Below are 20,007 nucleotides of genomic sequence, written 5' to 3'. Positions count from 1 at the left end.
GGCTCAAGCCTGTAATCCCAGCACTTTGGGAGGCCGAGGCAAGTGGATCACAAGGTCAGGAGATTGAGACCATCCTGGCTAACACGGTGAAACCCCATCTCTACTAAAAATACAAAAAATTAGCCGGGTGCGGTGGCAGGCGCCTGTAGTCCCAGCTACTCAGGAGGCTGAGGCAGGAGAATGGTGTGAACCCGGGAGGCGGAGCTTGCAGTGAGCCAAGATTGAGCCACTGCACTCCAGCCTGGGCAACAGAGCGAGACTCTGTCTCAAAAAAAAAAAAGAAAAGAAAGAAAGGAAGGAGAGAGAGAGAGAGAAGGGAGGGAGGGAGAGAGAGAGAAGAAGAAAGAAAGAGAAAGAAAGAGAAAAGAAAGAAAAGAAAAGATCTTCACTGTGGTCTGGCTTCTGTTGCTAGTCATTGTGTCTGCCTGGTTGAAATATTCATCTTAGCATCCTGTTACTCTATCGGCATTCAGCTCTGGTAGTCACTGGTGTGACATTATTGCGTAAATGTTTCTGGCCAACAGAGAAGGGGAAAATTTGTAGAAGGGAAGAAAGAATGGATGAGGGAGCATGGGTGGAAAACTTAAAGGTGGTCTGAGCTACACCCAGGAAGCCTGGGATCGGGACAACCCAACTCTCAGTGCCCTTGGGGCTGAGAGCAACATAAGGTTTAGCAGCCTTAGTAATTTCTTTAAAATCTAAATTGGGGCCGGGCACAGTGGCTTGCGCCTGTAATCCCAGCACTTTGAGAGGCTGAGGTGGCTGGATCACCTGAGATCAGGAGTTCCAGACCAGCCTGGCCAATGTGGCGAAACTCCATCTCTACTAAAAATACAAAAATTAGCTGGGCATGGTGGCGGGCGCCTGTAATCCCACCTACTTGGGAGGCCGAGGCAGGGATAATTGCTTGAACCCAGGAGGTAGAGGTTGCAGTGAGCTGAGATGGCGCCACTACATTCCAGCCTGGGCAACAGAGCAAGACTCCATCTTAAAAAAAAAAAAAAATCTAAATTGGACCAGGCATGTTGGCTCACACCTGCAATCCCAGCACTTTGGGAGGCCAAGGAGACCAGCCTGGACAACATAGCAAGACCCCATCTCTACAAAAAACTTTAGAATTTGCCAGGCGTAGTGGCACACACCTATAGTTCTAGCTACTTGGGAGGCTGAGGTGGGAGGATCGCTTGAGCCTAGGGAGGTCAAAACTGTAGTGAGCCATGATTGTGCCCCTACATGCTAGCCTGGGCAAGAGAGCAAGACCCTGATTCTATATTAATTCCTTGAGCCACTGTGATTTTGGCTTTTGTCCCAGCAGCCAACAAAGAAAAAGGCTTCCTTCATTGACTTCTGTGGGGATTCAATGAGGTCGTACACATAAAGCACTTAGCATATGCCTGGTACATAGCAGGTGCCCAGTAAATGTTCATTATTCCCACCCCCTCTTTGGTTTTGGGAAGGAGATGACTTTGGTCTCCAGACTGGCTTCTTAGGGGCATCCCTAAGGTGTATGAGGAAGTTAGGACATGTGGCTTCTGTGCAGGTCATTCTCTGTTCCTGTTACCTACCCCAGGTTCCATCAATCTGCAGTCCAATCCTGTTTTTTTTTTTTTGAGACAGAGTCTTGCTCTGTCTTCCAGGCTGGAGTGCAGTGGAGTGATCTCGGCTCACTGCAACCTCCACCTCCCAGGTTCAAGCAATTCTCGTATCTCTGCCTCCCACAGTGCTGAGATTACAGGCATGAGCCACTGTGTCCGGCTAACCATCCTGTTCTATGTCCTGGGAGCTGACCTCTAGGCCCACACCACTGGGCTCCATTGCCCTCTGCTTTGGGGTTGGATTCAGCCAAAAGGAGGTACTGGTGGGAGGGAAAAAGCCTGGGCATTCCCCTGCAGCTTTACCCCTTCGTGAGCAGATCTTCTCCTTCTTCCAAAGGGAACCTCTTTTCTTCAATCAGTCACATCCATACATCCATTTTTTTTTTCTTTCTTTCTTTTTTTTTTTTTTGAGACAGAGTCTCACTCTGTCACCCAGGCTGGAGTGCAGTGGCGCGATCTCAGCTCACTGCAACCTTCACCTCCCGGGTTCAAGCAATTGTCCTGCCTCAGTCTCCTGAGTGGCTGGGACTATAGACAAGGCATGTGCCACCATGCCTAGCTAATTTTTTTATTTTTAGTAGAGACGGTGTTTCATCATGTTGGCCAGCCTAGTCTTGAACTCCTGACCTGAAGTGATCCACCCGCCTTGGCCTCCCAAAGTGCTGGTGTGTCCGGAATCGGTGAGTTCTTGGTCTCACTGACTTCAAGAACGAAGCCGCGGACCCTTGCGGTGAGTATTACAGTTCTTAAAGGTGGTGTGTCCAGAGTTTGTTCCTTCTGATGTTAGGAGTTTCTTCTTTCTGGCGGGCTGGTGGTCTCGCTGGCTTTAGCAGTGAAGCCGCAGACCTTCACAGCGAGTGTTGCAGCTCTTAAGGCAGCACGTCTGTAGTTGTTCATTCCTCCTGGTGGGTTCCTGGTCTTGCTGGCCTCAGGAGTGAAGCTGCAGACTTTCGCGGTGAGTGTCACAGCTCATAAACATGGTGCAGACCCAAAGAGTGAGCAGCAGTAAGATTTATTGCAAAGATCAAAAGAACAAAACTTCCACACTGTGGACAGGAATAGGAGCAGGTTGCCACTGCTGGCTCTGGCAGCCTGCTTTTATTCCCTTATCTGGCCCCACCCACATCCTGCTGATTGGTTCATTTTACAGAGAGCTGATTGGTCCATTTTGACAGGGTGGTGATTAGCACGTTACAATCCCTGAGCTAGACACAAAAGTTCTCCAAGTCCCCACTAGATTAGCTAGACACAGAGCACTGATTGGTGCATTTACAAACCTTGAGCTAGACACAGAGTGCTGATTGGCGTATTTACAATCCCTCAGCTAGACACTAAAGGTTCTCCAAGTCCCCACCAGATTAGCTAGATAGAGTGCAAACCTTGAGCTAGACACAGAGTGCTGATTGGTGTATTAACAAACCTTGAGCTAGACACAGAGTGCTGATTGGTGCATTTACAAACCTTGAGCTAGACAGAGTGCTGACTGGTATATTTACAATCCCTTAGCTAGGCATAAAGGTTCTCCAAACTCCCCCCTGGACTCAGGAGTCCAGCTAGCTTCACATAGTGGATCCTGCACCAGAGCAGCAGGTGGAGCTTCCCGCCAGTCCTGGCTGTGGGCCTGCACTTCTCAGCTCTTGGGCGGTCCATGGGACCGGGCGACGCGGAGCAGGGTGCGAGCAGGGGGCGGCGCTCCTTGGGGAGGCTGGGGCCGCGCAGGAGCCCAAGGCGTTGGGGGAAGGCTCAGGCATGGCAGGCTGCAGATCCAGAGCCCTGCCTCGAAGGGAGGTAGCAGAGGCCCAGCGAGAATTCGAGCGCAGCGCTGGGACCCGGGGCACCCTCCGCAGCTGCTGGCCCGGGTGCCAAGCCCCTCACTGCCTGGGGCCGGCAGCGCCAGCATGCCGCTCCGAGTGCGGGGCCCACGGAGCCCACACCCACCCGGAACTCACGCTGGCCCGCAAGCGCAGCGGGCAGCCCCGGTTTCCGCCAGTCCGCACCTCCCCGCAAGCTGAGGGAGCCGGCTCTGGCCTCGGCCATCCCAGAGAGGCGTTCCCACAGTGCAGTGGCGGGCTGAAGGGCCCCTCAAGAGCGGCCAGAGTGAGCGCCGGAGGCCCAGGAGGCGCCCAGAGTGAGCGAGGGCTGCGAGGGCTGCCAGCACACTGTCACCTCTCACTGGGATTACAGGCGTGAGCCACCACGGCCGTTGGACATCCTTTTCTTAAATACCCCTCCACTAAACCCCTTGAGGCCGCCCCACGTGCTTCCCTCCAGCCCCAAACCCGCCAGCAACCCCAGGCATAGGGGCCTGGACCAGTTTCTTGCAAAACTTTTTCTGAACCTGCTCTGACTACTAAGTGGTTAAAAATATCCACTCCGCCCAGGCAATTTTGCTAAGCTCATGTCAGGGGGAGAAAGGGAGACTCCGGAGAGCTCACAAATGAAGCAAATTGCTGAAAATCGGATTTTTACTGTCTTATCTCAGAGCCACATGAGAGGAGAGGAGATTGCAATTTCTGCTGGAACTTTCTCACATCCCCGAGTTTGAAGAGAGCAAGTGGCAGGGGAGGAGGTGCAGAGAGAAGGCTGGGAGAGGGAACCAGAAGAGAGAGGTGGGAGAAGGAAAAAGCAAGTAGAGGCTGGGCGCGGTGGCTCACGCCTGTAATCCCAGCACTTTGGGAGGCTGAGGTGGGCGGATCACTTGAGGTCAGGAGTTCAAGACCAGCCTGACCAACATGGTGAAACCCCTTCTCTACTAAAAATACAAAAATTAGCTGGGCATGGTTGTGTGCGCCTGTAGTCCCAACTACTCGGGAGGCTGAGGTGGGAGAATCATTTGAACATGGGAGGCAGAGGTTGCAGTGAGCCAAGATCACACCACTGCACTCCAGTCTGAGTGACAGAATGAGACTCTCTGTCTCAAAAAAAAAAAAAAAAAGCAAGAAGACAGAGGGGGAGGAAAGAATACACAAGAGAAAGGGAAAACAGCCACGTGAGACATTAAGGCAGAACTGAGAAAGGTGGCCGGGTGCAGTGGCTCATGCTTGTAATCCCAGCACTTTGGGAGGCTGAGGAGGGAGGATTGCTTGAGGCCAGGAGTTCGAGACCAGCCTGGCCAACATGGCAAGACCCCATTTCCACTAAAAAGAAAGAAAAGGGCCAGACACAATGGCTCACACCTGTAATCCCAGCACTTTGGGAGGGTGAGGCAGCCAGATCACCTGAGGTCAGTGTTACGTGCGTCCATGTGACAAGACCACCAAACAGGCTTTGTGTGAGCAATAAAGCTTTTTAATCACCTGGGTGCAGGTGGACTGAGTACAAAAAAGGAGTCAGCAAAGGGGTGGGGCAGTTTTATAGGATTTGGGTAGGTACTGGAAAATTACAGTTAAACAGGGTTTTCTCTTGCGGGCAGGGGCAGGAGTCACAAGGTGCTCTGTGGGGAGCTCCTGAGACTCATTGTCCTGGAGAAGGAATGTCACAAAGTCAATTGATCAGTTAGGGTGGGGCAGGAACAAATCACAATGGTGGAATGTCATCCACTATTAGCCAGTTAAGGCAGGAACTGACGATTTCACTTTTTTTTGTGGTTCTTCGGTTGCTTCAGGCCATCTGGATGTATATGTGCAGGTCACAGGGGTTATGATGGCTTAGCCTGGGCTCAGAGTCCTGACAGTAAGGAGTTTCAGACCAGCCTAGCTAACGTGGCGAAACCCCGTCTCTATTAAAAGTACAAACATTAGCCGGGCTTGGTGGCAGGCGCCTGTTATCCCAGCTACTCAGGAGGCTGAGGCAGGAGAATAGCTTGAAACCGGGAGGTGAAGGTTGCAGTGAGCTGAGAACATGCCACTGCACTCCAGCCTGGGCAACAGAGTGAGACTCCGTCTCAAAAAAAAAAAAAAAAAAAAAAGAAAGACAAGAAAGAAAGGGGCTGGGCGCAGTGGCTTACACCTGTATTCCTGGCACTTTGGGAGGCCGAGGTGGGCGGATCACCTGAGGTTAGGAGTTCGAGACCAGCCTGTCAACCAACATGTCAAAACCCTATCTCTACTAAAAGTACAAAAATTAGCTGAGCATGGTGGTGGGCGCCTGTAATCCCAGCTACTCAGGAGGCTAAGGCAGGAGAATAGCTTGAACCCAGGAGGCAGACGTTGCAGTGAGCCAAGATCACGACACTGCACTCCAGCCTGGGTGATAAGAGCAAGACTCTTTCTCAGAAAAAAGGAAAAGGAAGTGAGGGAGGGAGGGAAGGGGAGGAAAGGGAAAGGAAGGAGAGAGGGGGAAGAAAGAGAAAAGAAAGAGAGAAAAAGAAAAGAGAGAAAGGAAAGAAAGAGAAAGTAAGAGACAGAAAAAAGAAAAAGAGAGAAAAGAAAGGAAAGATGTGGGGATTACTGGGGGGTTTTGGATCCTGTGACTCCAGCCAAGAGCACCTGCAGGAGCTGTCCCACTTTCAAAGTCCCTTGGCCCATGACATGCAATTTTAATTGCAGAGCAAGCTCGTGTGGTTAAGTAGGGGCCACTCACCCCATTTTACAGAGGACAAAATGGAGCCTTAGAGAAAGAACGCTGACATGTTTGACTGTGTCTCCACCTAAATCTCATCTAGAATTGTAATCCCCACGTGTCGAGGGGAGGGACCTGGTAGGAGGAGATTGGATCATGGGAGCTGTTCCCCCTTGCTGTTCTCGTGCCAGTGAGTTCTCACCAGATCTGGTTGTTTGATAAGTGTCTGGCACTGCCCCCTTCTCTCTCTCTCTCTCTCTCTCTCTCTCCTGCCTCCATGTAAGATGTGCCTTGCTTTCCCTTCACTTTTTGTCATGATTGTAAGTTTCCTGAGGCCCCATCAGCCACGTGGAACTGTGAGTCAATTAAAACTTTTTTCTTCATAAATTACCCATTCTCACATAGTTCTTTATAGCAGTGTGAAAACAGACTAATACAGACATGTTTGCTCAAGATCCTAGAACTAACATATTCATTGTGGGAATGACCAAATGAAGTCGAGAGCAGAGGATGGAAAACTTTTTCCATCAAGGATCAGAATCTAAATATTTCTGTCTTTGCAGGCCACATGTTCTCGCTCTCTTTTTTTTTTTTTGAGACGAAGTGTCACTCTTGTCACCCAGGCTGGAGTGCAATGGTGTGATCTCAGCTCACTTGCAACCTCTGCCTCCCAGGTTCAAGTGATCCTCCCGCCTCAGCCTCCAAAGTAGCTGGGATTACAGGCGTGTGCCACCACACCCTGCTAATTTTTTGTATTTTTAGTAGAGGTGGGGTTTCACCACGTTGCCCAGGCTGGTCTCGAACTCCTGAGCTCAAGCTATCCTCCTGCCTTGGCCTCCCAAAGCACTGGGATTACAGTTGTGAGCCACCACGCCGAGCTGATGCTCCTCATTTATAGAATCCACCCTGTAACCCTCCTGGCAACAGAATCTTAGACAAGGAGTAGTTGCCAGAATTCCAGCCCCTGAAATACACAGGAAAACAAGATGTAGATAGGCTAACACATAATCCAACACATTCAAAAAGGTGACAAATGGCAGTGTTGGCCACAGGGTTTGAAACATGCTAGAAGGAGGAATTGGAAGTATTTTGGGCCACGGTGGAAATCCAACTCCATTCCAGATGTCCAACACAGCTTCCTTGTTCCATGAGGTCATTGCCTCCCGGTGTCTCTTTGGTTGTGTTCCTCCCCACAAAGCAATAAAAGTTGGATGACAAAGTTGAGCCCTGGTGAATGAAGGGGATATTAAAAAGTAAAGAATGGAGAATTGTTGGTAATAAAAGGAAATGAGCAGGGTGGGGTGCTGCGGCTCACGCCTGTAATCCCAGCACTTTGAGAGGCTGAGGCAGGAGGATTGCTTGAGCCCAGGAGTTTTGAGACCATCCTCGGCAACATAGTGAGACCCCCATCTCTACAAGCAGTAAAAAAAAAAAAAACATTAGCCAGGCATGGTGGTGTGCACCTGTGGTCCCGGCTACTCTGGAGGCTGAGGATGGCTTGAGCCCAAGAGTTTGAGGCTGCAGTGAGCTATGATTGTCCCACTGCATTCCAGCCTGGATGACAGTGAAATCTCATCTCAGAAAAAAAAAGAATAGCCAGCCATGGCGGCTCACACCTGTAATCCTAGCACTTTGGGAGGCCGAGGTGGGCATATCACCTGAGGTCAGGAGTTTGAGACTAGCCTGGCCAAAATGGTGAAACCCCATCTCTACTAAAATACAAAAAAATTAGCCGGGCATAGTGGCACACGCCTGTAGTCCCAGCTACTCGGGAGACTGAGGCAGGAGAATCGCTTGAATCCAGGAGGCGGAGGTTGCTGTGAACCGAGATTGCGCCACTGTACTCCAGCATGGGTGACAGAGTGAGACTCCATCTCAAACAAAGAAAAAAGAAAAGAAAAAGAAATGAGCTATGAGCTAGGCAAAGGCATGGAAGAATCTGAAACGAGTATTGCTCAATGAAAAAGGCCAATCTTGGCCGGGCACGGCGGCTCACGCCTGTAATCCCAGCACTTTCGGAGGCACGAGGTCAGGAGATCGAGACCATCCTGGCTAACACAGTGAAACCCCCGTCTCTACTAAAAATACAAAAAAATTAGCCGGGCGTGGTGGCAGGCACCTGTAGTCCCAGCTACTCGGGAAGCTGAGGCAGGAGAATGGCGTGAACCCGGGAGGCGGAGCTTGCAGTGAGCCGAGATGGCGCCACTGCACTCCAGCCTGGGCGACAGAGCGAGAATCCGTCTCAATAAATAAATAAATACAAGAAAAAAAGAAAAAAGTCAATCTCAAAAGGCTGCATGTATGGACCGTATCATTCCAACTCAGTAACAATCTGGAAAGGGCAAAACTATGGATTCAGTAAAAAGATCAGTGGTTACCAGGGGTTCAGGAGGAAGAATGAATAGGTGGATGGCAGAGGATTTTTAGGGCAGTGAAATTATTCTGTATGATATTGTAATGGTGCATACATGTCAGACATTTGTCAAAACCCACAGAAGGTACAACACAGAGTGAACCATAATGTAAACTACAGACTTCAGTTAATAATAATGCATCAATCTTGGCTCATCGGTTGTGACAAATATACCACACTAATGCAAAATGTTAATAATAGCAGAAAGGGCAGGCGGGAGTGGCCCATGCTTGTGATCTCCACGCTTTAGGAGGCTGAGGCAGGAGAATCACTTGAGCGCAGGAGTTTGAGACCAGCCTGGGCAACAAAGCAAGACCCCATCAGCTCAGCTACTCGGGAGATTGAGGTGGGAGGTCCGCTTGAGCTAGAGAGGTCGAGGCTGCAGTTAGCCGTGAGGGTTTCACTGAACTCCAGCCTGGGTGACAGAGCAAGACCATGTCTCTAAAAATAAAATAAATAATAACAGGAGAAAGAGGGAAGGGGATAGAGCGGGTATATGGAAACTGCCTGTACTATCTGTATAATTTTGCTGAGAACCTAAAATTGCTCTGACAAGTGAAGTCTATTAATTAATAACAACAACAAAAGGATAGAGTGGCTTTTTTCTTTCTTTCTTTTTTTTTTAGACGGAGTCTCATTCTGTCACCCAGGCTGGACTGCGGTGGTGTGATCTTGGCTCACTGCGACCTCCATCTCCCGGGTTCAAGCAATCCTCCTGCCTCAGCCTCCCAAGTCGCTGGGACTACAGGTGTGTGCCACCCACACCCGGCTAATTTTTGCACTTTTAGTAGAGATGGGGTTTCACCATGTTGGCCAGGCTGGTCTTGAACTCCTGACCTCAAGTGATCTGCCCACCTCGGCCTCCCAAAGTGCTGGGATTACAGGTGTGAGCCACTGTGCCTGGCCAGAGTGGCTTCTTGAGGCTGGAATGGAGGAGGTTTGAAAGGTGATAGAAGCTGAGTATAGCAGCTCACACCTGTCATCCTAGCTACTCAGGAGGCTGAGGCAAGAGGATTGCTTGAGCCCAGGAGTTCAAAACCAGCCTGGGCAACATAGCAAGACCCCATCTCTATACAAAATATGAAAATTATCTAGACATAGTGGCATGTGCCTGTAGTTCCAGCTACTTAGGAGGCTGAAGTGGGATGAATGCTTGAGCCCAGGAGTTTGAGGCTGCAGTGAGATACGATTGTGCCATTGCACTCCAGTCTGGATGACAGTGTGAGACCCTGTCCCTTAAGAGAGAGAGGGAGAGAGAGGCTGGGCACGGAGGCTTACGCCTGTAATCCCAGCACTTTGGGAGGCTGAGGCGGGCAGATCACAAGGTTACGAGTTCAAGACCAGCCTGGCCAAGATGGTGAAACCCCGTCTCTACTAAAAATACAAAAAAATAGCTGGACATGGTGGCATGCACCTGTAGTCCCAGCTACTTGGGAGGCTGAGGCAGGAGAATCGCTTGAACCTGGGAGGCAGAGGCTGCAGTGAGCTGAGATTGTGCCACTGCACTCTAGCCTAGGCGACAAAGCGAGACTCCATCTCAAAAAAAAAAAAAAAAAAAGAGAGAGAGAGAGAGAACATGATGATTCTCTGATCTGTAATGAACAGAAATGAGCTGACTCCTTGAGCTGCCAGGGATGTACTAGGCATTGATTTCCTGCCCCTATGGCTGCAAGCTATGAACCCTTCATGGCCTCACCTAGGTTTGTATGCAAACTGGGCCTCTGTTGTGAAACTGGGGTTGGGGTGATGGGGGTGGATATTTCCAAGTCACCACCACAGAAGCAGCAAACACAACAGTTGTCAATGCTTTTGCACATGCCTCCATCTGTCTCCTGCCCAGAGGAGAAAATTATCTGGGCGTGGTGGCATGTGCCTGTTTCACCAACTATGAAGTGGAGATACAATATGTAATAGTCAGATAACCTAAGTTATGCTACGTAACAAGCGATCCCATACAAGGCCAGGTTGTTGAACTGAAAGAGGCTGTATTTCCAGATTCAGGACATGCTGCCTGCCAATAATTTGTGAAGTAGGACTATAAAACACACTTGATTATGGGAGGGCAGTCCTGGTTCTGTAGCAGGTCAGGGTGGTGGGGGTAGATATTTGCAAGTCCCCACTGCAGAGGCAGCAAACACACAGATGTTAATGCTTTTGCACACACCCCCATCTGTCTCTTGCTCAGAGCCCAACTAGGAGACAGCACAGCTCCAAACTCACCCTCTCCCTGGGTCCAATCTCCTAATCTGGAAAACTCTCTTCTTTCCTTCCCTCTCCCCTGCCCCCACATTCCTTCAGAGCTGGAGGTTAATAAACTCATCACTGCTGAGCAGGGAACACGTCTGCAGAAATTTTAATTACAGCAGAAAATTGGTCCAATTGGTATTTAATGTAGAATAAGTGTTTAATGTAGAATAAGTGTCGCGTTAACTGGTCAGGGCGGGAGGAGCGGAGGTTTGCCTGGAAGTGTCCTGAGCCCTGTCTGGCTGGTCCTCGCTGGGAGCTTCTGAGTGCAGAGGGGACTCAGAGACCCCGGGAAGTGACAGGAGGCAGCCCAAGGGGTGAAGAGGTGAGAAGACATTTTTGAAACCTCAGCTCCGGGCTCTCCTCAGGACCCAGGAGTCTAGTGGCTCAGCTCTCTGGCTTGAGGATTTTTCTCCCTGTAGCAAACAATTGCTCTCCAGCCCTCAGGAGGAAGTGTTAGGGCTCATGTGATCAGAGTGTAGGCAGAGCAGGGGATTGGCAAGGAGATCAGAGGGGATCAGAGGTGTAAGGCTGAAGGAACTAAAGGGTCCAGGTGGGTGTTAGAGGGAGGAGAATGTTACTCAATCCTCTTGTCCTGCCTCCTAGATCTCCCCCAGGGGAGGTGCTAGAGAGAGACCAACCAAGAGAGCCAGTGCTCAAGAGGGAAAGAAACAAGAAGCCAAAAATGATCAGGGGTGGCAGGGCGAGATGGCTCATGCCTGTAATCCCAGCACTTTGGGAGGCTGAGGCAGGTGGATCAACTGAGGTGAGGAATTCGAGACCAGCCTGGCCAACATGGTGAAACCCTGTCTTGGCCGGGCGCGGTGGCTCACGCCTGTAATCCCAGCAATTTGGGAGGCCGAGGCAGGCGGATCACGAGGTCAGGAGATCGAGACCAGCCTGGCTAACAGAGTGAAACCCCGTCTCTACTAAAAATAGAAAAAAAAAAAAAATTAGCCAGGCGTGGTAGCAGACGCCTGTAGTCCCAGCTACTCGGGAGGGTGAGGCAGGAGAATGGCGTGAACCTGGGAGGTGGAGCTTGCAGTGAGCCGAGATCGCGCCACTGCACTCCAGCCTGGGCGGCAGAGCGAGACTCCATCTCAAAAAAAAAAAAAAGAAAAGAAAAAAGAAACCCCATCTCTACTAAAAATACAAAAATTAGCCAGGCGTGGTGGCGCATGCCTATAGTCCCAGCTACTCAGGAGGCTGAGGCAGGAGAATTGCTGGAACCCAGGAGGTGGAGGTTGCAGTGAGCTGAGATCACGCCACTGCTCTCCAGCCTGGGCCACAGAGCGAGAAACAATCTCAAAAAAAAAAAAAAATTATCAGAGGCAACAGGACAGCAGAGGCCAACCTCATCCAGAATCTGTTGCAGTTTGTGAATTTTCCATATGTTTAGGGACCCCCCCCAAGATAACACTTTAGAAACAACAGCAGACCAGGCCTGGTGGCTCATGCCTGTAATCCTAACACTTTGGGAAGCTGAGGCTGGAGGATCGCTTGAGGCCAGGAGTTTGAGACCAGCCTGGGCAACATAGTGAGACTTAGATTCTACAAATAAAATAAAATAAAATAAAGCCAGGTGTGGTGGCACATGCCTGTAGTCTTAGCTACTTCAGAGGTTGAGGTGAGAGGATTGCTTGAACCCAGAAGTCTGAGGCTGCAGTGAGCCACGATCACACCACTGCACTCCAGCCTCAGTGATAGAGCAAGACTCTGTCTCTAAAAATAAAAAAAAGGTTTGAGGCTGCAGTGAGCCGTGATAATACCACTGCACTCCAGCCTGAGTGACAGAGCAAGACTCTGTCTCTAAAAATAGAAAAAGAGGTTGGGTGTGGTGGCTTATGCCTGTAATCCTAGCACTTCATGAGGCTGAGGTAGGTAGATCACCTGAGATCAGGAGTTTGAGACCAGCCTGGCCAAATGGTGAAACCCCGTCTACTAAAAATACAAAAATTAGCCGGGCATGGTGATGTCCGTCTGTAATCCCAGCTACTTGGGAGGCTGAGGCAAGAGAATCATTTGAACACGAGAGGCAGAGGCTCCAGTGAGCCAAGATCGTGCCACTGCACTCCAGCCTGGGTGACAGAGCGAGACTCCTTCTCAAAAAAAAAAAAAAAAAAAAAAAAAAAAAGCCAGGGCCGGGCACAGTGGCTAACACACCTGTAACCCCAGCACTTTGGGAGGCCGAGGCAGGCGGATTACCTGAGCTCAAAAGTTCGCGACCAGCCTGGGTAACACGGTGAAACCCCATCTATACTAAAATACAAAAAAAAAAAAAAAAAAAAAAAAGCCAGACGTAGGTTCGTGCGCCTGTAGTCCCAGCTACTCGGGAGTCTGAGGATGGAGAATTGCTTGAACCTGGGAGGCGGAGGTTGCAGTGAGCCAAGATCGTGCCACTGCACTCCAGCCTGGACGGCAGAGTGAGACTCCATCTCAAAATAAATAAATAAATAAATAAATCCAGGCATGGGGGCTCATGCCTGTAATCCCAGCACTTTGGGAGGCCGAGGCGGGAGGATCACCTGAGTTTGGGAGTTCGAGACCAGACTGACCAACATGGGGAACTCCCATCTCTACTAAAAATACAAAATTAGCCGGGCGTGGTGGCGCATGCCTGTAATCCCAGCTACTCGGGAGGCTGAGGCAGGAGAATCGCTTGAACCTGGGCGGTGGAGGTTGCGGTGAGCAGAGATCACACCATTACACTCCAGCCTGGGCAACAAGAGTGAAACTCCGTCTCAAAAAAAAAAAAAAAAGAAACAAACAAAGAAAAGAAAAAAGAAAGTAGGAAAGAAAGAGAGAAAGAGAAAGAAAGAAAGGAAAGAAAGAAAGAAAAAGAAGAAAGAAAGAAAGAGAAAGAAAAAGAAAGAAAAAAGAAAGAAAGAGAAAGGAAGGAAGGAGGAAAGAAAGAAAGAAAAAGAAAGAAAGAAAAAGAAGGAAAGAGAAAGAAAGAAAGAAAGAAAGAAAGAAAGAAAGAAAGAAAGAAAGAAAGAAAGAAAGAAAGAAAGAAAGAAAGAAAAAGAAAGAAAGAAAAGGCAAGCAAGCAGAGACTTTAGAGTCAGACTGTCCGGATTCTAACCTTGACTCTATCACTTTGTCACTTACTAGCTGGGTGACCAAGAACAGTGATTAACCTGTCTATGCCTCAGTTTCTTCACCTGTAAAAAGGGGTGTGTGATTTGTAATGGTTAGGATAGGCTAGGTCATGCTGCAGAAACAAACTAGCCCAAAAATCTTAAAACTACAACATTTGTTCCTCGTCCAGGTTTCATGTCCATTTTGGGTCGTTGCAAGGAGGTTCTGCTCATCATAGTCTCCGATGGAACAGCCACATTCTGGAACATTATGAAACATTGCTTGCTGTCATGCCGGAAGGAAATACGAGCTTTGGGGGATCTCACACAGGCAATTAAATGCTGTAGTTTGGGAATAATGCCTGTCAATTTCACTCACAGCTCATTGGTTAGAGCTAGTCACATGACCTCATCCAACACAAGGTGGGCAGGAAGTACAGCTACTGTAACCAAAATGTGGGTTAGTCACTTGCCAGCTTGCAAAGTCCAATTAACGAGAGCTAGGTCTGGTCTAAAGAAAGTGATTTATTCCAAAACTAGCTTAGAGGAAGAAGCACGCGTCCCACCTTTAAACATACTGCTTCCGTTTTGGAGCAGAAAGCCAGCACTTTAAAAGGCAGGGGAAAAAGTAGGGCGGGGGGCGCATGTTAGCTCTGGTGCCTTATCTACTGGGCGGTTGAGCTGGTGGCTGCTGGCACCTTTGTGGACAGGACTAGGCCAAAAACTCCCCAGGTGGGAGTTTTTCGAGGTAGTCTCCTGGTGGAGGGAGTTTCGTAGATTTGGCTGTTACCTCTTGAGGCAACCTCCTGATGGGTGAGAGTTCTGTAGCAGGCATGCTTTGGTCTCTAAATCAACTGTCAACTCTTGAGGAGTTTGATGAACTTACCCTGTGGGGAGTGTCTGGTGAATCAAGGGGGGATTGGGGTAGGAAGGGGTAAAAGGTTATATTTGGTTTTTTTTGTTCTTTTTGTTTGTTTGCTTTTTTGTTTTTTTATTTTTTGAGACAAAGCCTCGCTCTGTAGCCCAGGCTAGAGTGCGGTGACGTGATCTCGGCTCACTGCAACCTCCGCCTCCTGGGTTCAAGCGATTCTCCTGCCTCAGCCTCCCGAATGGCTGGAATTACAGGCGCGTGCCACTGTGAGACGGGGTTTCACCATGTTGGCCGAGCTGGTTGTGAACTCCCGACCTCAGGTAATTCTCCCACCTCGGCCTCCCAAAGTGCTAGGATTACAGGAGTGAGCTACCACGCCCGGCCTATATTTGTATTTCTAAAGGGCTGAGTAGGAAGTGGGGAACCAGGGGAATGATAAAAGAGGAGAGAGAGAGAAAAAATAAACCATATCTTAGAAAAATGGGGGTGGCTGTGTGCAGTGGCTCATGCCTGTAATCCTACCACTTTGGGAGGCTGAGGCAAGTAGAAGGCTTGAGCTCAGGAGTTCAAGACCAGCCTGGGCAACATAACGAGACCCTATCTCTACAAAAAATTAGCCAGGCATGATGGAACACACCTGTAGTCCCAGCTACTTAGGAGGCTGAGGTGGGAGGATCACCTGAGCATGGGTGATAGAGGCTGCACTGAAGTGAACCATGATCATGACTGTGCCACCGCACTTCAGCCTGGGTGACAGAGTGAGACCCTGTTTCAAAAAAAAAAAAAAAAGAAAGAAAGAAAGACAAGAAAAGAAAAAGAGAAGTGGGGGTACTCAGTTACACTACCTTGCTCACAGGAAAGGAGAGAGCAGGAAATATCTGGCCAACAGAACGAATGGCCTCCAACTAACAGGATGTTGTGGAAAAAAAATGAGTTAATGAAAGTTAGCTCACTTAAGACAGCACCTGGTATATAGTGAGTGCTCTTTATGTGGTTCCCAATTTTGTGTTTCATCAAGAAAGGTGATCTCACTCAGGTATCTGATACCTCTCTGACACTGGGTGAGCAAGACCAAGATGGATCAGTGGCTGAAAGCCTGAAAGATATATGCCATGTGTACACCAAGTGTGTGCCAGGCATAGACCAGGTGTGCACCAGGAATGTGGCAGGCGTGTGCCAGGTGTACATCAGGAATGTGGCAGGTGTCTGCCAGGTATATACCAGGTGTGCACCAGGAATGTGGCAGGTATATGCCAGGTATACTCCAGGTGTGCACCAGGAATGTGGCAGGTGTGTGCTAGGTATATGCTAGGTGTGCACCAGGAATGTGGCAGATGTGTGCTAGGTATACGCTAGGTGCGCACCAGGAATGTGGCAGAAGTGTGTGCCAGGTATACTCCAGGTGTGCACCAGGAATGTGGCAGGCGTATGCCAGGTATATGCCAGGTGTTCACCAGGTACCAGGTATGTGCTGTGTGCCAGGTATACACCAGGTGTGCACCAGGAATGTGCAACCACTGAGGCACAGGTCAGGGCACACTGGCGCCTCGTTCTGAACTCTGACCACACTCATGTCTGGTCATAGAGCTCCATCACACATTCCTAGGGAAATATAAACTGAAGACCCAGATCCTTTACCTAGATCCTTTACCACTGGGCCACTGGGCCAATAGACACCCACCTGCTCCCCACCCAGAGACCCCCTGGGCATCCACATCCTCTGGGCAAGAGCAGATATTCATGTCAGTTTTGGCCTACAGCCTGGGAGCTCTAAAAGGTAGGAGCCGGCAACCTCCCCAACCCACCAGCCCCAATCCCTACAGCTGTCCCACCCACCCCTGTCTTTCCTCCTTCTCTCTTGGCCAGGAGGAGCACTCATTCTGAACCAGGCCCTTTTAGTCATTCAGTTCCTGACCCAGAGCAGCTGAGAAGTCAGAGGCGAGGAGAGAGCTCCAAGAAGCAAAGTCACTCACTCAGGATCTCCCAGTGCTGGGTAGTGGAGGCAGGATTCGAACCTAGGCTGCTCTGTCTTCCAAGTTTTTGTTTCTTATTTTATATTTTATTGTTATTATTATTATTATTTTGAGAAAGGGTCTCACTCTGTTGCCCAGGCTGGTCTCAAACTCCTGGGCTCAAGCAATCCTGCCTCAGCCTCCCAAAGTGCTGAGATTACAGTTATGAGCCACTCATGCCCAGCCTGCCACTGCCTGGGCAACATAGTGAGACCCCTTCTCTACTGAGAAAGAAAAAAAAAATTAGCATAGCGTGGTGGCATGCACCTGTAGTCCCAGCTACTCAGGAGGCCAAGGTGGGAGGCTCACCTGAACCTAGGACTTCGAGGCTGCAGTGAGCTATGATCACGCCACTGCGCTCCAGCCTGGGCAACAGAGCAAGGTCTGGTTTCAAAAAAAAATAAACAAAAATTTTAAAAACATTTAAAAAAATGTTAGCAGGCTGTCTCTTTGACACTGCCTCTGTTTCCCCCATTAATCCCCCGCATTTCCCGCGAATTCCTCCCAGACCTGGCCCAGCAGAACACCCCGCCTCGCACCCCCTCCTCCCACCATCCAACCAGAGCTCACTTCAAACGTGGGAACAGAGGCCTACCAGGCACCCAGAGAGCCCCCTGAACAACCGACATCGCCCAGGGCCCGAAAAGCGCTGGCAACTCGGGTTAAAGCCGTGCGCCCTCGGAGGACGCATCCTAATCATCTCGGCAGAGAGCCGAGCCAGGCCGGGGGCCAGGGGCTCCACTCCCTCCAGCGGCGCTGGTTTCTTTAAGGAAAGGAGAACAGCAAGTCAGGGCGGCTCCCAAGCTCCCAAATCCTCCTTCCCCTGATGGGGACCAAGGGAGGCCACGGCTGGCCGAGGGGGAAGTGGGGGCGGTCTACCTGGATTCTGGAGCCACAGGAGGTGGATTCCAAGATCAGGGGTTGGGAGGGGCAGAAACGGGCGGTGTCCTCGCCCACAGGTGGGTAGCGGTTGGGAGTCCCGAGATGCTTGTTGGGGGGGACCCAGCATCCCTTCTCTGTTTTGGGGGGCCCTAGAGGTCTCCCAATGCGCTCCAGTTTTCCATCCCTCATTCGCTGCGAGCTAAACCCAGCCCGGGGGCCTCCCTGCCCGGAAAGGGCAGGAACGGAGAGTTAAGGAGGATTTAGAGGCCCGCCCGCCTGCGGAGAGATTAGATGCGATCAATAAACAGAGGGCTGGGCAAAGATCCCCTCGGAGGGGCTCCTTAAGACCGGTGACCCTGAGAAGTAATTAACAAGCTTGCTGGGGTTGGGCCAGGTCCGGGGCAGCCCCACCCCCAAGGCAGCTCCTCTGAAGCTGGGGCTGGGGTCCGGCCGCTTTGGCTCCAAAGCTTCTGGGGGTGTAAGTGGGGGGCTCACCAGGCTCCCTCTTCCTCTTCCACGCCAACTCTGTGGGTTCAGAATCTGGGTCCTCCAAACTGCTACTCCCTGGAGAGCCCAAGGGATCACTGTGATGGAGGCTTCATTGATTGCTTGCTTGCCGCCAACCAGTCATTGTCTAAAGCTTTGCATAGCTCCCTCAGTTCACACCGCAATTCTAGGAAGCAGGTTACTAAGACCAGGTCTACTTTACAGATGGAGAAACTGAGGCACGAGACAATGAGAGGCCTTGTCCCAGGTCACACCACATGTAAATGATGAATCTGGGATCCAAATGCAGGCATTTGGGGACCAGGGCTTCAGCCCTTATCCCTTGGGACTACAGTTTCTTTTGTCCCCTTCCCACTCCCAAAATTGCTCCCTTCTAAGACAAGGCATCACCAGTAACAGCACCTTATTATCCCCCAGCCATTGTTCTGACACCTTTATCTGAAACTCAACTTAGCATCCAGTGCAAAGAAAAACTCTCTAAGAACTGAAGCACGTATTTAAAGGTCTGCGCAGGCCAGGCGCGGTGGCTCACACCTGGAAAGTAATCCCAGCACTTTGGGAGGCCAAGGAGGGCAGATCACTTGAGCTCAGGAATTTGAGACCAGCCTGGGCAACATGGTGAAACCCCATCTCTACTAAAAATACAAAAAGTAGCCAGGCGTGGTGGCGCATGCCTGTGGTCCCAGCTACTTGGGAGGCTGAGGCAGGAGAATCACTTGAGCCCAGGAGGTTGAGGCTGCAGTGAGCCAAGATCACACCACTGTATTCCAGCCTGGGTAACAGAGCGAGACCCTGTCTCGAAAATAAATAATAATAAAATAAAAGTCTATGCATAATCTGAAGGATGTGACCCGGAAGTCTTATAAGCTCCAGGAAGACGGGAGATCTGAGCTGTTTTTCCTTAGCAAGTATAAGGTCTAGCATGTGGTGAGTGGTTACTATATTCTGGTCAAGTTGAACTGATAGTTGTGGCCCTTACTTATAGCCAATTTGCTTGTGGTTTAGACACAATAATAACAAGCTTAGTGATGTCAAATGGAGGCAAGGCACAACTTAGGGGGATACACCGACAGTGCTCATGGCAAAGGATGGAGTGAAATCTTGCCTCCTCCTCCACTTAGTTGCAGTGCCTTGATCCTCCTTTCTTTCTTTCTCTTTTTTTTTCTTTTTTGAGACAGTCTTGCTCTGTTGCCCAGGCTAGAGTGCAGTGGCACGATCTCCACTCACAGCAACCTCCACCTCCCAGGTTCAAGCGATTCTCCTGCCTCAGCTTTCCGAGTAGCTGGGATTACAGGCGCCAGCCACCACCCCCAGCTAATTTTTGTATTTTTGATAGAGACGGGATTTCACCTTGTTGGCCAGGCTGGTCTGGAACTCCTGACCTCAAGTGATCCGCCTGCCTCAGCCTCCCAAAGTGTTGGGATTATAGGCTTGAGCCACCGCGCCCAGCCCTCCTTTCTTTCAAATGGGTTCTTGTGACTGTTATAGAAAATAGTGTCTGTCAAAGTGTTTAGCCTTTGTGCATGGAACTTAGTAAGCACTCAATGAAACATTCACTTGATTTTTTTTTTTCTCTAAGAGATAAGGAATGTATCATTCTGTTGCCCAGGCTGGAGTGCAGTGGCAGGGTCATAGCTCACTGCAGCCTTGGACTCCTGGGCTCAAGCCATCCTCCCACCTCAGTCTCTCAAAGTGCTGGGATTATAGGCATGCACCAGTCTACCTGGTCTCACTTACATTTATTATTTATTTATTTATTTATTTATTTTTTGAGACAGAGTCTCTCGCTCTTGTTGCCCAGGCTGGAGTGCAATGGCTCAATATCGGCTCACTGCAACCTCCGCCTTCCGCCTCCTGGGTTCAAGCAATTCTCCTGCCTCAGCCTCGTAAGTAGCTGGGATTACAG

At 50.1% G+C, this 20,007-nt stretch overlaps 1 long non-coding RNA gene across 5 annotated transcripts in view; it reads left to right on the top strand.

Annotated features, from left to right (window-relative positions):
• The window catches only part of LOC112130229 (uncharacterized), a 103,807-nt gene extending 85,025 nt beyond the window's left edge, over positions 1 to 18,782 (top strand). For 3 of the 5 annotated variants that reach the window (XR_010138423.1, XR_010138421.1, XR_008516175.2), the window contains one exon: positions 2,174 to 4,537. This is a non-coding gene — a long non-coding RNA (uncharacterized LOC112130229). Of the gene's footprint in view, positions 1 to 2,173; positions 4,538 to 14,020 lie in introns of those variants that run through there. The other 2 variants (XR_010138422.1, XR_008516177.2) reach the window with 2 other exon arrangements.
• The last annotated feature ends 1,225 nt before the right edge of the window (positions 18,783 to 20,007 follow it).

Source organism: Pongo abelii, chromosome 20 (genome assembly GCF_028885655.2).
Source record: "Pongo abelii isolate AG06213 chromosome 20, NHGRI_mPonAbe1-v2.0_pri, whole genome shotgun sequence".
NCBI lineage: Eukaryota > Metazoa > Chordata > Mammalia > Primates > Hominidae > Pongo > Pongo abelii.
Note: the sequence above shows the minus strand (reverse complement) of the source record. Positions and strands in the feature narration are given on the sequence as shown.